The sequence below is a fragment of the Pleurodeles waltl genome, chromosome 4_2, assembly GCF_031143425.1.
Source record: "Pleurodeles waltl isolate 20211129_DDA chromosome 4_2, aPleWal1.hap1.20221129, whole genome shotgun sequence".
Taxonomy (NCBI): Eukaryota; Metazoa; Chordata; class Amphibia; order Caudata; family Salamandridae; genus Pleurodeles; species Pleurodeles waltl.
In genome coordinates, this window is record NC_090443.1 from 97,671,726 (window position 1) to 97,687,469 (window position 15,744).

The 15,744-nt window shown below is 43.8% G+C and overlaps 1 protein-coding gene across 4 annotated transcripts in view; it reads right to left on the bottom strand.

Annotated features, from left to right (window-relative positions):
- Window positions 1-15,744, bottom strand: part of B4GALNT1 (beta-1,4-N-acetyl-galactosaminyltransferase 1) — a 556,280-nt gene that overhangs the window by 435,324 nt on the left and 105,212 nt on the right. Inside the window, exon 1 of one of the 4 annotated variants that reach the window (XM_069230847.1) lies at window positions 6,685-6,990. The exons of the other annotated variants lie outside the window; for them this stretch is intronic. The gene's annotated coding sequence lies outside the window, so the exon portion shown is untranslated. Of the gene's footprint in view, window positions 1-6,684; window positions 6,991-15,744 lie in introns of those variants that run through there. 4 annotated transcript variants of the gene reach the window in all.

Consider the following 15,744-nt stretch of genomic DNA (forward strand, 5'->3'; position numbering starts at 1 on the left):
TTTGTTTTAAGCTGTCTAGCATGTCTTCGTCCCTCCCAAGAGTCAAAGCTTGTTCACAATTACTCCTGGTATTCTCCCACAAGTCCTCACTTTCTGCAAACAGGCCTTTAAATTTTGCTCTTATCTTGTCACATTTGCTGTGCATTCAAAGACAGAGGTCAAATGTCAAGCTCTGTCTTCTGAGGGAGCTTGGTGTTTATTTTTCATTCTCTGACTTCAAATTTAGAGGATTATTTGACAATCTTGCTAGTACTGGGAGAGAAAATGTTTTTTTTAGCCAATAATAAAATTGAGATGTCTGTAAATGAACTGTGCAAATATTTCAGAATATATAAAAATAAAGCACAAATGGAGCACATTTTTTTGTAATTCAGAAGTGTGGTGGGAAGAAATATTTTAATACGATCAAAACAAATCAGTACTCTAGGTGATGACATTGAAACATTTTATCATGTGTGTGCTGCATAGTTTTATTAGCAAAACTGTATTTGCACATGGATGATCATTTCAAATGATAATATGATGTTTGTAATGGCAGTGCACTACCACACCATGCATTCTCCACACTACTCCACTCCACCTTATGACACTCCACTCTACAACAGTCTACTAAATGACACTCCACTCTACGATATGACAATCCACTCCACTCATCTCTTTGCTATTCTTTGCCACTCCTCTCTATGCCACTCCATGTATGCCACTCCCTGTACACACTCCACAACACTCCATGCCACTGCCACTCTACTCCACTCTACCACACTCTATGCCACCTTACGCCATTCTATGCCGGATCATTCTACCCCACTCCACTCTGACACTTTACTGCACTCTATGCTACAGTACTCCACCCTCTACCACTCCATGTCACTCTATAACATTTCACTCTTCGCCACTCCACTCTACTCCACTCCTCTTCACCCTACTCCACTCTACATCCATCCAGTGTAACCCCCTCCACTCTGACACTCTACTTTACTCCACTTTCCTCCATTTTATGCCACTCTCTCTATGACACTTTAAGCCAGCTAATCCACTGTATGCCACTCCACTCTATGCCACTTCACTCTAGGCCACTCTACGCCAATCTAAGCCACTCCATTCTACACCACTCCACTCTAGGACTCTACTCCACTCTACACTACTCCAGTCTATGACTCGACTCCACTCTATGACTCTACTACAATCAACACCACCCTAGAAACTCCACTCTTCAAAACTTCACTCTGCAACACTGTACTTCTCTCACGCCCCTGCTCTATGCTCCATTCCTCAACACTCCAGTCCATAACACTTCTTGACACTCCACTCTTTGCCACTTTACTCCCCTCTTGACCACTCTACACCACTCTATGCCACTATACACCACTTCAATCTATGCCACTTCAGTCTAGGCCACTCCACATCACTCTATGCCACTTGATTGTACTCTGCTCCACTCCACTCTACGACTCTACTGCTCTCAATGCCACACCACTATCTGACTCTGCTCCACTTTACAACTCTGTGCCACTACAGGTCACTCTGCGGCACTTCACTCTATGACACTAAATTTCCAACACTCAACTCTATTGTTCGCCAGTCTACGCCACTCTTCACCACTCTACTCCCTGTTCACCACTCCATTCTATGACACTCCACTCTACACCAATCTACTGTACACAACTAGCATTTAGCCATGGGGAACAGCAGCCATGCTGGTTTACAACATGGGTAAAACACATTGACAAAGCCAATAGCTCTTGCATAGGCTAGACCTATTGGCTTTGCCAGTGCTTGTTTAACGGGGTGCTGAACCAAAGTGGGTTGAGCACCTAGAACACATTGCTGAGGAAAGACAGTGGTAGTCATTTCTGGAGCTGTCGTAGGCCCTCAGCAGTGACAAAATGGTGCTGTCCTGCTCAGAAAGGCCTTCCATTATGTATAACGAGATAGGGCAAAAAAACACAAAAACATTAGAAATAAGTTGCTATCTAAATCAGATCAAATACAAGTACTTAGAAGTTACTGAAAGTTTGTCCTCAAGTGAGCTTCACTTCCACTAAAGTTAGATAATACATTTTGTAGGGATAATCGAAAACTAACATTTCTCAAAATTGGCACTTCATAGAGTTTGCCAGTTTTGTATACTTCAGAAGGCCTGATAGGCTTACCAGCATAAATACCTATAAACGGCCCACCTCCACTCTCAAAAAACAACTTCCCCTCCAATCACTTATAGACTGTTTACTTGTCTTTAACCCTGTATAGTAGTCCACTGACTTTTGGCTAGGTTTATGATGTACAAAAACCACAATTGTGCATATCATGTCAGTTTTTTACAGAAAAGGCAATAAACTAATAACAAGCATTTGCAAAGCCAATAGGTCTCATCTATACAAGAGCCATTGGCTTGGCAATGTGTTTTTGCCATGTACACCCCAACAGGCACTTCCTCCCACTTACACAAGTCACACTTCTTGCCATGAAGCTTGGGGAGAAAAGAGCTATTGAAAAATTGCGCTGATCTGTGATCTTTAACCAACATTTCCCTCAGGGACGCATTTTAGGGGAAGGTAAGGGGAGCACGTTCTCCCTTAAGTGTGATGTCTTCAATGCCTCTGGACTCCTGTGAAACCGTTGTGAGTTAACCAATCTGACTACTAACGTATTTCTAGAAGTGTATTAGTTGCACATGTCATAACCGAGGCCTGCGATTGTGCTGCCGCGGCAATTTTCGCATAAGTACAGACTTGTCCCATTTGCCACACAATCCATGACAGCTGTTTATGAACGCATTACACACCCTGGCGCTTTCAAGAAAGCCAGTTTAAAAAAGAAAGCGGCGATCAGGAGGGGTCACGGTCAGTTTGTCACTGCTTGTGATGTCACAAGTGACCCATACGACGCGCAATGACACCGCCAATACCCTGCCGGGTAGTTTTATTTACATTTGTTATTATTGATAATGACGGCAGGATCGTTTCTTTTATACGTTGATATTTTAACAGAGTCAGCTCACTGATGCTGCTGCTGGGCACTATGAGCTGAAGTGAAATTTAATTAAAAAATCAAAGACGGAAAAGAGATAAGTAGCTGGTTTATAGTTGTATGCCATTTGTTATATTTTTGATGAAACTAAAATGGTGAACAAAGCCTGTTTTAAATGGCTGTGACTATTGTTCCCAAGAAGCAGGCCAAGACTAATACCTGACAGAATGTCACATGCCAGTAAAAAATGATGTTAAAGAGATTACATTTTATTGAAACCCCTTACAGGAAGTCTGACAAATATCAACCAAGGAAAAGTCCCCCTCCGGTTCTCTTAGTAATCGCCACAGCATACTTTTCCCCACGGAATGTCGCACCTTCTTTTGTCTTTCTTGTGGTAGTTTGTAAGGTGCTAGTGCTATCAGGGTCGGACTGGCCTTTAGGGCAATACAGGTCTGATAGGTGTGTGTGTGTTTGTGCGTGTCCGCTGTTTGTAAGCCTGTTTTATAGTCTGGTGGGTCGGGTTTAACTGCTGATTGACCTGATAGTACCACAAACATTTCCTTCAGTCGGCTCACATCTACGCAACCTTCCATGTCTTGCACAACACTTATGCAATGTGTCTTTACAAGTTCAAAACTGCCACAATATCTAATATGGAGCACTACTTTCTGCTCTCCAATAGATTAACGAGGGCCACATTTATTTCGGTGCCCAGGCCAGTTTTTTTGTCCCAGTCCGACCTTGAGTACTATTGCGTTAATGGAAAGTGGTGATAGGTATCTCGCTGTGAACGGGCCTGTGTGGCTGATGTTGATGCCTGTGGGAGACTAGAATGCCCTTATGAGCTATACACCCATCCACAGATCTGGTAAGAGGGATGCAGGCCCGTGCGGAAAGGTGTCACTTCTCTTTGTGGGAGACTTCTGTGAGTTGCAGGACGACAGAACCTCCTTGAAAGGATTCTCAAAACCATGATGCAATGTGGTACCTTTAAAAAGACTGACATGTTGGCATGTTAAGTGCTGGGGACAGTCTTTTTTAAGCTTCTCAACTCTCCTACACTTTAAATAATAAGCTTCAGTTTCAACTTATATTTACTTTTTTCATGACCTCATAAGAGGTCTACACAAGAGAAAGACATTATACTTATCACAGAAGAATTAACTAATAAAAATTCAATACAAGGGTTAGAGCAGTTTACAATACTGAAAACACTATAGCAATTCGCAATTGAGGAAGTGGGCCGTAATAAAATAAAGTCGTAGTGGCAGTCTGTAACTCATTCCTAATAAATATCGGACGTAGTAGGTTAAAAACAGCAATTTACAAGTCAGGGCATTTGAATAGGACATGTATAAGGTCCTGGAGCCAGTCTTTGCATGTTGGGCATGTCCATTATTTAATGTTCAACCCTTCCCACTTACCACTGAGAGATTTAAGAGGCGTGCCTCCCATCCTAAGTAGAAAATACAATCTATGCCCAACTTTCTAATATATTCTTAAGGTTTATTAAGGAGTCCTGTTTCAGCAACTATTTTATAGCCGCGTGTAATGCACAGAATTCACGAAAAAAATGCTCTTTCTAATCTTTGCTTTTAAAATCAATATCATTTGAATTTGAAATATAAAAGCTCAAGTTAAATGCAATTAAAGGACTGATCCAGGTTTTGTAGTACAAAGGCAAGATTAGTAAGAATTTGGAAGAAGTGCTCTTGATCTACAGCAGTTCTTCTCTGCCCAGTTAAGGAAGGGAGCTGCCAAGAACATTGCATATCCGATAACACCACTGTATGATTGCCACAAGTGATTTCTACTAGAAGATTCTGGCTCTAGTTCCAGACAGATGGGCTTCACCACTACTAATTGCCTGAGCCGATTATCTTGTTCAATATTTTGTCCTCAGTTCCGTTGACAAACAAAACAAGCTAACATTTACATATTCTGCCACATTCAATAATGTTAATTGGATTTTTAGGTCATACGCAATTAAAAAGTGTAAGATGTGTCCTCAGTCTTGGTCTGCCTCTGTATGGAATTTGTTTTTAAATTGTTCTAATTTGGTAAGCATACTTGATCCTCCTGTGTTAAGCAAATATTATTGGTCTGTTCCAGTTGGGTAAAGGGGGGGGGGGGGGTCAGGAATTGTTGATCTGTTCCTAATGAATAAGTATTCTTAATAAGCATGGTAAACAAACCATAATAATCATTCAGCACTCAGATGTTTCTAAGGGCTGTAAATACCAGTTGTTATTTTCCAGTTTAGTGATACTCTAATTATTGACGCTGGAAAGATGGAAGACTGAGCGGGCCCTGCCAGGATTCTAGCCCAGGGTCTGCAAATTACAGCAGTTGTGAGCTGCAAGTATTTTCCTTGTTGAGACATCTTGCCTTAGCATGGTTTTGCAAGGTCAAGTGTTGTCTCCCACTGTGTAAAAAAAAAAAAAAAATCCTGTTCTGTTATTGGGCAAACTGTTTCAGACTTCAGTTGTGTAGGCATTATTGGGCTGATTCTGTAAAGCCTGCTTCCATGGTTGAGTGTTATTGGTCTGTTTAAGTGACTTATATTTCTTCCTGTCCAGTAAACCTTTATGATTTGCTTCAGTGGGATAAACGATTGAAGACTTTACCTCCAACTCCTTGTATGTGAATAGTACTTACATAATAACAAAATATTTATAGTTTTGCTCAGAAGAAAACAAAGTTTGCATGATTACAGTTGTCTGCTTGTCACACTCTTGGCAATTTTGTTTCTGTGATAAAAAATATGGAGGCTCGTGTGAAATGCTTGCAATTTTTAACAAGGAAAAAAAACATTTCTTAATTCCTGACCCCAATAACGCTTGATTAGAACACTAGGACAGCCTCTTACAGATATTTGCAAGCTAGAAAGTAGATCAAAAAAAGAATACCCAGATGGTAATGTGAGAACTTATCCAAGCTGGCTTCAACATTAACACGGACAGCGGTATCTGCAGGGATACTGGTCTGAATGTAGAGTTAAAGAAGACAAATGGACAGATATACCAAAATACAGTACAAACGTCCTCACAAATTCCACACTGAGCTTGTGCTATCTGCTTCTGATTTCATGATGTGACCCCTGTACTAATAGGCCCCACTGCAAAATCTATGAGCTGACTGATGAACTGATGAATATTATTTACACTAGTCCCAGTTTGCCACCTCTGCCCCCCCACACCAATCTAGGCATCAAAGGGAGAGTTGGTGGCTTACAATTAATAGCATGTCACCTTCTGCATGTCTGCATTACCAAATGTGAAAGTTGTATTTTTTGAAGCAGCCCGTGTCTATTGAAGGAACCGGTACTGCATAAAAAAGTTACCCGTTTGGTCTGTATGTATGTACTGCAATACCAGATGCTAAATCTTCCCTTTTGCTGTTTACTTTGCACATCTTACAGTATAAAACTAACAGCTTGAAGTAACTCACGAGTCTGCACACCCACTTCCACCCTTTCTGTCCCATCTTTTCAGGTCCACTTCATAACCTGTACTTAGGCTCTTTTCACTGAATACGCCAATCACACAGAATACCATTCCAGAGTGTCTAAGTGGCCATGATGCATTTAAGGCTAATCAAAATTCAGCAGCTTTTGCCCCAGAAGTGGACAGTTCCTAGAGGCATACGTCAAAGCTATCATGTATGGTATAAGTACTCAGTGGCAACGGCGCATGGTGTCCCGGGCCTTACCTCCAGGTGTGATGTACCCGCCTCGAGCCCTGATTCATACCCCAGCTTGCCTTTGTACTTCAGTTTGGGGTCAGGACTGCATCTTTGAGTAGGGGCTGGTACCTTGCCAATGCACGCTTTTGTTTGTCTACGGTGGTCCAAGATTCACAGCATGCCAGTCTCCTCAGGGGCTGTTGTCAAAAGTCAGCCTCCTCGGCTACAAACTGTTGCGCAGTAGATGTGAACGCTGGCCTCTGGGTGAGGTAGCGTGTGTTTGAAGATTAGTAGTGGTGGCCTACTGCTGTCCCTCCTTCCCAAGCACTGTATGCTCTGGGGCCTCTTGGTGTCTCATGACTCAATTGAGACATAATATGCCAGGGCTGCCCCAGCTCCCTCCCTTCTCCTTCGTGGTTTTACATGGAGAACTTCCACTTAGAAACCGCCTGCCTGTTATCTGACCCTTCAGTAAGTCATGATGGGCTTGGCTTTTCTTATTGGCTCCTGGCAGCCCTGATACAGCCTGTGTTATCGAAAACATGAGCCCTTGGCCGCCTCTCCCCACCAAGGCATGACATGCACCCGAGCAGCCCTGTCAGAACAGTTCCCCAGCTAGGGCCTGGCTGCCAAATAGTGGAGGAGCTACTACAGAGGTATGAGGGCTCATTTCACCCCAATTAAGGTCGTCGCTTACAATCAACATGCAAAGTGCATCGATAAAATTACAGGAACCGTGATCCCGAGTACAACATTTTCTGCAACTGTTTTGCTGCCTTGCATTTACAAGTAACAGTATATTAATGATGATGTCCACACTTTAAATGAAAACTAAATGCAGCTTACATTTACCTTGGAAAATGTATTTTTCAGGTAGGAAAACTGGTTTGTAAATGTGATCACTTCAGATGTCGGTGGGTATTACAGGACATCACCGATTTGAATGCTGGTTGATGCACTGGGGAAAAAGTGACATGAATGTATAGTGCTGAGGTCCAAGCCTGTGGCAGAAAGCAATGAGAATGGCATACGTAAACAAAATGTATTACACGCAGTAAAGAAAAGCTGCACTCAGTATAAATAGGCTGTGATAACGAGTGTAAAAAGATTGTGTTTAATTGTTCACGGTGCTTTCAAAACGTTATGTCTCAGTAATGCTCCTAGTGTACCTAGTGCAAATTCTTTTCTGGTTTTCATTAAAATGACACATCATGAATATATCCATTAAAAGCCTGTACTGGCTCCCAAAACAGCTTTAAGAAGTGCTGATTTAGCATCTGCACAAGTTTACACTTCGTTCCAGTAGCAGACACCCCAGAGGTAAGTCTTGTTTCTTTTCTGTCTTTCACTTCACAGCAGAGGAGATCCTTCTTCTCCCCCTTTCAGCCTGGAAGCCAACCAATCAGGAACAGTTGGTGTTTTGTTTAAAAAAGTATGGGAACTGTTTTGATCAGATTAACAAAGGGTGGGACCATCGTTCCCTGTTGTCTGGCCCACTTAGACCTCTGCTTCCCCGTTACTTGTTAGGTGATTGTACTGTGCTTGCATTAGGGCCCATATTTATACTTTTTTAATCACCGCATTTACGTCGTTTTTTGACGCAAAATCGGCGCAAACTTACAAAATACAATTGTATTTTGTAAGTTTGCGCCGATTTTGCGTCAAAAAACGACCCAAATGCAGCGCTAAAAAAGTATAAATACGGGCCTCATTTCCCATGACACACTACTGTTTACCAGTGACCTTTTGATAAAGGAGGCCTGGGTATGAATGAATTCCGAACATGTGCTTGGTTTTCATCACACAGGAGCCGCTGTTTAATACCCCATCTTGTTTTCAAATTGGAAAACGTGTTAAAAAAAAAGACAAAAAAAACAAAAACTGGCAAGACTAATTCTGAATAGTGGCAAACACTCTAGTGAGCGGATATTTTCCTAATTAACAGATGGTGTTTGTATTTTCTTGGCTAAGACTTATTTACTTGAACCTGTACTTTTTTATGTTCCATTTTAACCTCTCTAGAATTAGGAAATCCTCTGACCATCCTCCCGCCCCTCACCTTGAACATCTGCATCTTTTGAATCTGTTGCTCTGAAGAAGCTCTATGTCTGGTTTAGTTTGCAAGATTCCTTTCGACCTCTGGTCAACCATACATGACGGTTTTGCACAGCACAGTTGCATAATTTTACTCACAGAGCTTCATCAGATCACACCTTGCAATGAGTTTGTAGAACAGGAGCTGTATCTTGTAAATACAGTGCATTTCTGTCCTTTCGAATTGGCGTAGGGTAGTGCAGCCAAAAGACTTGCAGCACTGCCCTATGGCAGTTTCTTGAAAATATGCCCCTTAGTTTTGTTTTAAGATTGTGAGTGTGGGCAAGTATTACTGGCTGGTGGTGTCACATATGAAAGGTATAACCGTGCCAAGGGCCATTGAAATTATGAAGCAAAGAAGCCCAACATTATGGGGGTCATTCTGACCCCGGCGGTCTCAGACCGCCGGGGCCAGGGTCGGCGGGAGCACCGCCGACAGACCGGCGGTGCCCCGCAGGGCATTCTGACCGCGGCGGTTCGGCCGCGGTCAGACTAGGAAAACCGGCGGTCTCCCACCGGTTTTCCGCTGCCCTACAGAATCCTCCATGGCGGCGGAGCGCGCTCCGCCGCCATGGGGATTCTGACACCCCCTACCGCCATCCTGTTCCTGGCGGGTCTCCCGCCAGGAACAGGATGGCGGTAGGGGGTGCTGCGGGGCCCCTGGGGGCCCCTGCAGTGCCCATGCCAATGCCAATGGCATGGGCACTGCAGGGGCCCCCGTAAGAGGGCCCCACTTTGTATTTCAGTGTCTGCTTTGCAGACACTGAAATACGCGACGGGTGCCACTGCACCCGTCGCACCTTCCCACTACGCCGGCTCAATTCTGAGCCGGCGTCCTCGTGGGAAGGTTGATTTGCCCTGGGCTGGCGGGCGGCCTTTTGGCATCCCAAAATACCCTCAGCGGTCTTTCGACCGCGGAGCGGTATTTTGGTGGGGGAAGTCTGGCGGGCGGCCTCCGCCACCCGCCGGACTTAGAATCACCCCCTATGTGTTAGGAATGACTAAATTATGTGGCAAGAAAAAGTGAATTATGCAACACAATGCAGCACGTTCTATGGCAGCTTCTTTCACTATTTTTGTTAATACACATTAATGCTGTCTGGACAATCTTTTCAACTAGAACACTTCCCAGAAAATGTTCTATTGGACAACAGAAGGTCAGTGAAGGGGACGCCGGAGATCTTTGCTAGATTGGCATCGGTTTTCATTAATGAATTAGCGGATGACTTCAAGTGTACACTTTTCAACAAGGAAAGGTGACAAAGGAATAATGTTGATCCTTTTTGAGCAAGTGGCAAGAAAAGCATCTGACTGTTGGGCTACCTACAAACCCCTCAAGGTAAAAGAATCAGTAGCCGGCATGAGTGGTTTGTTGTGGAGTGCTGGTAAAAGAAATGCAAGCTTCCACAAGCCTGGGTGACCCTGTATTCCTGTGAAATTAGCAAAGCAACACGCATCGAACTAGGGAAGAAGCGCCAGACACTAACAGTTGGAAAGAAATCTGCAGCCCAACAAAGACTGAAGTAAAATAACACAGGCAGCTAACAAATGGAATGTAAAACAAGCATTTGCAATGCAACCGGTCTCGCGTTTGCTAGAGTTAGAGCTATTAGCATTGTAAACTCCTAACAGGACTTTTCTAGCCACATAAATTGAAAGAAAAAAAACAAGCGCAATCGCGCTATGTGAAGCCCAGTACGATCGCGCTGAAATTGAAAAACAAAAAACTGAGCGAGATTGCGCTATGTAAAACCCAGCACGATCGCGCTTCGTGGAAAATAAATAGATAAAGTAGTGCAGAAACCAGGCTGAAAACATGGAGCCTTGTATGTTTTCAGTAGTTGGCCTGTGCGCTCGAGGAGGGCTAAACACTGTAAAAGGAATGACGTATGCATACATTTTACTAATGAAAGCAAGCGGATTCTAAAAGGCAAGCCCACGAACCAATGAAAGTGACAGGCGTGACATGGGCGTGGTGAAAATCCCAAAGAGAGATTACAACAGGGACGGAGCACTTATGCGCTCGACTCAAAAATGTTGTATCCTCTGGCTTTCGTGGAGAGAAACTCAAATGAGTATTATTCTGGTGTCCATCAATTCACTTCTCATTTCAAACAACTGCGCCTTTGATGTCAATTCACCAAAATGCGAGGGGTAGAGGAAGTGACACCATATACCATTTGACCTTAATGATGCCATAGGAGGTTGCATTATATGACCTTTGGCTGTGAAAACGGTTCACAAAAAGGACTGTGCTAGAGATGTAACACCTGCCAGAAAGAACGTTAGTGAAGTAAAGTACCTTTTTTCTTTTATAACCAGTGCTTTAAATGGAAAAATGGAAGTGCAGGTACTCTGTAATAGAGTACCTGCTTGTTTCTGAGAAGTGCCGGTACTCTCCAATTAAAAGTACTACGTTTTGCTCGAGATATGCCGGTACTCTCCCTCTCAAAATAAAAAAGTGCCGGTACTCAGTACCGGAGATTACCGGCCCATTTAAAGCACTGTTTATAACCATTACGAAGACACCAGCACAATCTAACATACTGCTGCTTAATGTAATTTTGTACCCTAACGCTCTTAACTTGCTGGAAGGCAACATGCTAGAACTCTGTATAACTTGATTAAGAAATAAACTATGCCAAATATGTGGAAATAAAAGTGATGGATTCATGATTCATTACAACTAAAGGCGGTATCTGTTTTCTACTGTTCAAGGCTGGATTGCTTCTCTCTGTTACAAAAGGCTCTTTATCTGCACATAAGCACTCTGTGTCATGAGACACACTATTTCTTCCCTCTCAGCTAAAACTGAACATTGTGGGACACAAAACTAAAGCGACAAGCCAGCCAGCCGCCCTTACACAGATTCTCGTGATCCACCCACCTCCACGCTTCCTAAGCGCACGGTGGGCAAGGCGTAGGACTGCCAAGCTGTATCAAGTCAGCTGAACATAGTGTTTCCAGTCCTCAACATTTCTGTCAAAAATTATTGTTTTCAGATGCCTTGTTGCCATTGATTTATTGAAGTGAATGGGATGGTGGTTGCATTTGCTCCTTGGGTTGTCATGTGGTGTGGGCTGAGGTTTCAACGGTTGCACCTGCCCTGTCCACCCCTTTGATTCAGGACTGTGACCCTCGCTCTACCACTTGTGCACTTACTCGAGTGCTAATGGCACAGCAGTAGCACTAGTAGGCGTGGCATCTGGACACACATTCATTACAGTAGTGATTGCTTTGTGTGGTTCACAGGAGGTTCCTATTTTCCCGTGAAGCAGTCAGGAAGGTGTTCTCTGGGGTTGCACTTCGGTTGCTGGTGGGGTGTATAGGAGGCAACGTTTTTCCCTAAAGTTGCAGTTTGAGGATGGGGTGTATTTCTTGCTCACAGAGACGATTGTCTCTTTCTTCATGCAATCATAGCAGCTGTGGGTGAGTCCATTATGGCTTGTTGGCAGCCCAGTTCTTCCTATCAAGCGTTTCTTTCTTTCAGACTATAATCATCAGTGGGTCTACTGAAAGGGCCGCAATGCCACTGTGATGGCAGACTGTGTGCTATGTACATGGGGAGCACCACACACTCCTCCACTGTATTGACCTTCTAAGCCATCTGATTCTATGCTCCAGGATACCTCCTTCTGCTCTGGTTCTTTCATGCGAGTCCAAACTAATAGCAATCTTTGCAGACCTGGCCGATCCACCGTTGCCATTTCCTGTGTCATTATTACATTCCTGCTCCAGCATCCCTTTGCCCCTTAACACTTCACTGCTGTGGTGACTAGTTGAAAGCTTTAGTCTGCTGCTTTAGTCTAATATTTTCAGGCCTTGAGCGCACCGTGTGCATGAACTGGCCCAGTCAAATGGCCTAGCACCCAGAAGGGGTCTTAAGCATTTGTAGCATTTTCCTTCTGTTGCATTTTGACATTACTTTCCAGGAGACATCTATATGTAATCTGTGCTATGTGCCTTCATTGAGAAGTTACCCTTAGAGTGTGCAAGCGAGGTCCCCTGCTTCCAGATATTAGACTCCCTCAAATGCAGGTGCGGCTCCTCCTCTAGAGCGGTGGAGTGTCGCCCCCCCACCAGCAACAGCAGCTGCAAACCTTTTAATGTAAAACAATAGAACCTACATTTGTTATTGTTTTATAGTAAAAGTTCAGCGCTACGGGCTATGACGGGGATGGAGGGTGAGTGCACAGCACTTCCCCTCAGTGTGCATGTATGTTTGGCCAGCTGTCTCGGGCCGGCAAAACACACATGCACACTGGGCTCTCTCTGAAACCCAGCACTGTGTTGCCGAGTTGAAAGGAGCAGGCAGAGACTTTCACTGTGCCTCGGAGTACCCTGGCTGGGCGCTCCGGCCGATCCAAACGCTGCTGTCATGCTGCCAATAGCATGACAGCAGCGTACGGATTGGCCGCAGGGAAGGCTGGGAGCCTGTGCCTGTGCCTGCAGCTGCAGCAGAGGAGCAGCATGGTGGTGGGAGCTAGAAAGGTGTTTTTTTCTAATTAAATCCTCCCTCCCTGCATGCGCTGCCCATGCCTTCAAAGCACCACAAGCCACTCCTGCTTAGATGATCTCAAAGTACTGGCGACTTCAGGGCTCTAATAAAAGAGTCCTATATAGGAAATGTGGTGTACGCATACCTGTGTGTGCACCAGGTTAAGGAAAATACTGCATCATCGTAGCCTTGGACCTGTAAGTCCCCTGACAAGAAGCAGCATATTCCGTCCCACCTGTGAGATCCTGGACCATTGTCTTGGAGGTGTTGGGGGTCACCAGGAATGATCATTCATGAAACAGGTCCAAGACCATACCCAAACCATAATTAATCTGCAGTTTCTAAATTCTCTCCTGCAATGTTGGAATTGTAAAGGCAACCAAAGACTGGACATGTGCAATCACACTGAACCTAATGAGTATCCCACGCAAATGTGAAGCATTTCCATTTGCCTTGAGTAGGGATCTTAATTCACCTGTGATAGCAGATGGAATGTCACATACCCTCGAACTTCTATGAATGTTGCAGCATTAATCCCTCGACCCATGGTTAGCCTGTTAAAAGTCTACTGTAAGTGGCTGAGGCGCTAGATCAAGGGCATGGCGTGGAAATTACCAGATGTAAGCAGGGCTCTTGGGTCTCTGTTTGACTTTTCCTGCCTTTATGAACCATGTAGACAGCAAGGGAAGTAAGTGTCAAGGTTACCAAAACGTAAGTTATCTCTAAACGACCTTCATGGGCTTGATCAAGCTTCCTACCTGGAATCCTTCCAGTTATAAGTTTGCAAGAAGGCACCTCGCACGGCGTTTCGGACAGCCTAATTACAGTGGGGCTAACAATACCGATTTGGGTTCAAACTCTCACTTATGGCCAAATCTGTATAAGGCACCAGACATAAATTATTCCTAACTATGGTGCTAGCTCCTGTATTTTTAGCAGGTAAAACCTATTGCAAACGATGGGAGGAAATAGCTCGCATGCAACATTTATTGCACTATAGTACGTCATTTCCCATTCTTTTCCCATACAAAGGTCTCAGATTCCCTGTACTAATGCAAATTAACGGCTGCCCAATCTGTAATAAAATGCAACTTTTTTCAATGGATGGCACATTTTACACCTGGAAATACGTGAGTAAGTCAAAGCAACGCTTCGAGAAGTCCGCAGCATGGCTCTGGAGTGCATGCATCCATTCCACTAGCAGGGGCAGGGATTCGTGCAAAATGTTACTCAAAGGGACACTAGTTAGATGTTCCATCTAGTTTCAGACATGATGCCTATATAGTTACACCCAGCCATAACATATATTTGAATTCCTTTATTGCATAAAAAACAGAGGCTTCAAAACTCATGTTTCAAAGGGACGTGGTGTTATTTTGCATATATGACATCATTCTCTTCAAATATGGGTTTCACATTCCCTCGATCTATTTAGGCTCCATTGAGTGCAGATCCACCTGGAAACTCCTCGATCCTCACAGGTTTGGGTGGATTCAGATGGATCCGCAGATCCAGACCCCAATTCAAACAAATACACCAACTCACAGATCCACACTCCTAGTCACATGCTCACACACTCACCCACTTACACACACAACCATACATACCCACTCAGACACCTATTCAGCCACTCACACCTCCACTTCCAGACCCATAATACCACTCATACACCCACTCACAGCACTCACACAACCACTTACACACTCACTCACAAACCCATACAGCCACTTACACACCCACTCACAGCCCCACACAGCCACTCACAACTGACTCACACCCACTTCCACACTCACACAACCACTCACACCCATACAGCTACTCACACAGCCACACACAGACCCACAAAAACACTCACACATCCACCACACACTCACACACCCACTTAGAAACCCACACATCCACTCACGCACCCAGGTAACAGGGATGTTATAGTTAGGAAATAGCATTAAACCATAGAAATTCACTGAAAAAAACAAAGCTTGCAGGAATGCTACAGTTAGGAAATACAATTTTTTTAAAACTGAGAAATTCACTGAATAAAACACATTTTACAAATACATTAGTTAGGTTCAGATTTCCCATACACAACCATAAAAATTCAACAGTTATAGTTATCTCAAGTATCTATAACTTTGTGCCCTAAGGTAGCTATAGCTCGCACCCTCGCAATGCACTGCTAATTACCTCACACATTACATCACTCATGAAATCTTCTATGCCATCATTGATGATATCTCTGTAACATTTGCAGTGCAATTATTGACGAGAAAACTGTGCATAGTGGGGGTGCGAGCTATAATTACCTTGGGGCACAAGTTATAGTTACTTGAGATAACTATAACTACTGAAATTTCATGGTTTTGTGCGTGTAAAATCTGAAGCTAACTAGAACATCCCTGTAAACTTTGTTTTTTTCCAGTGAATATATATATATAAGGTATTGAGTAGTAAGGACGTTTTTAGGGTTTAGGGGTGGTTAAGGGTATTGGGTGGTA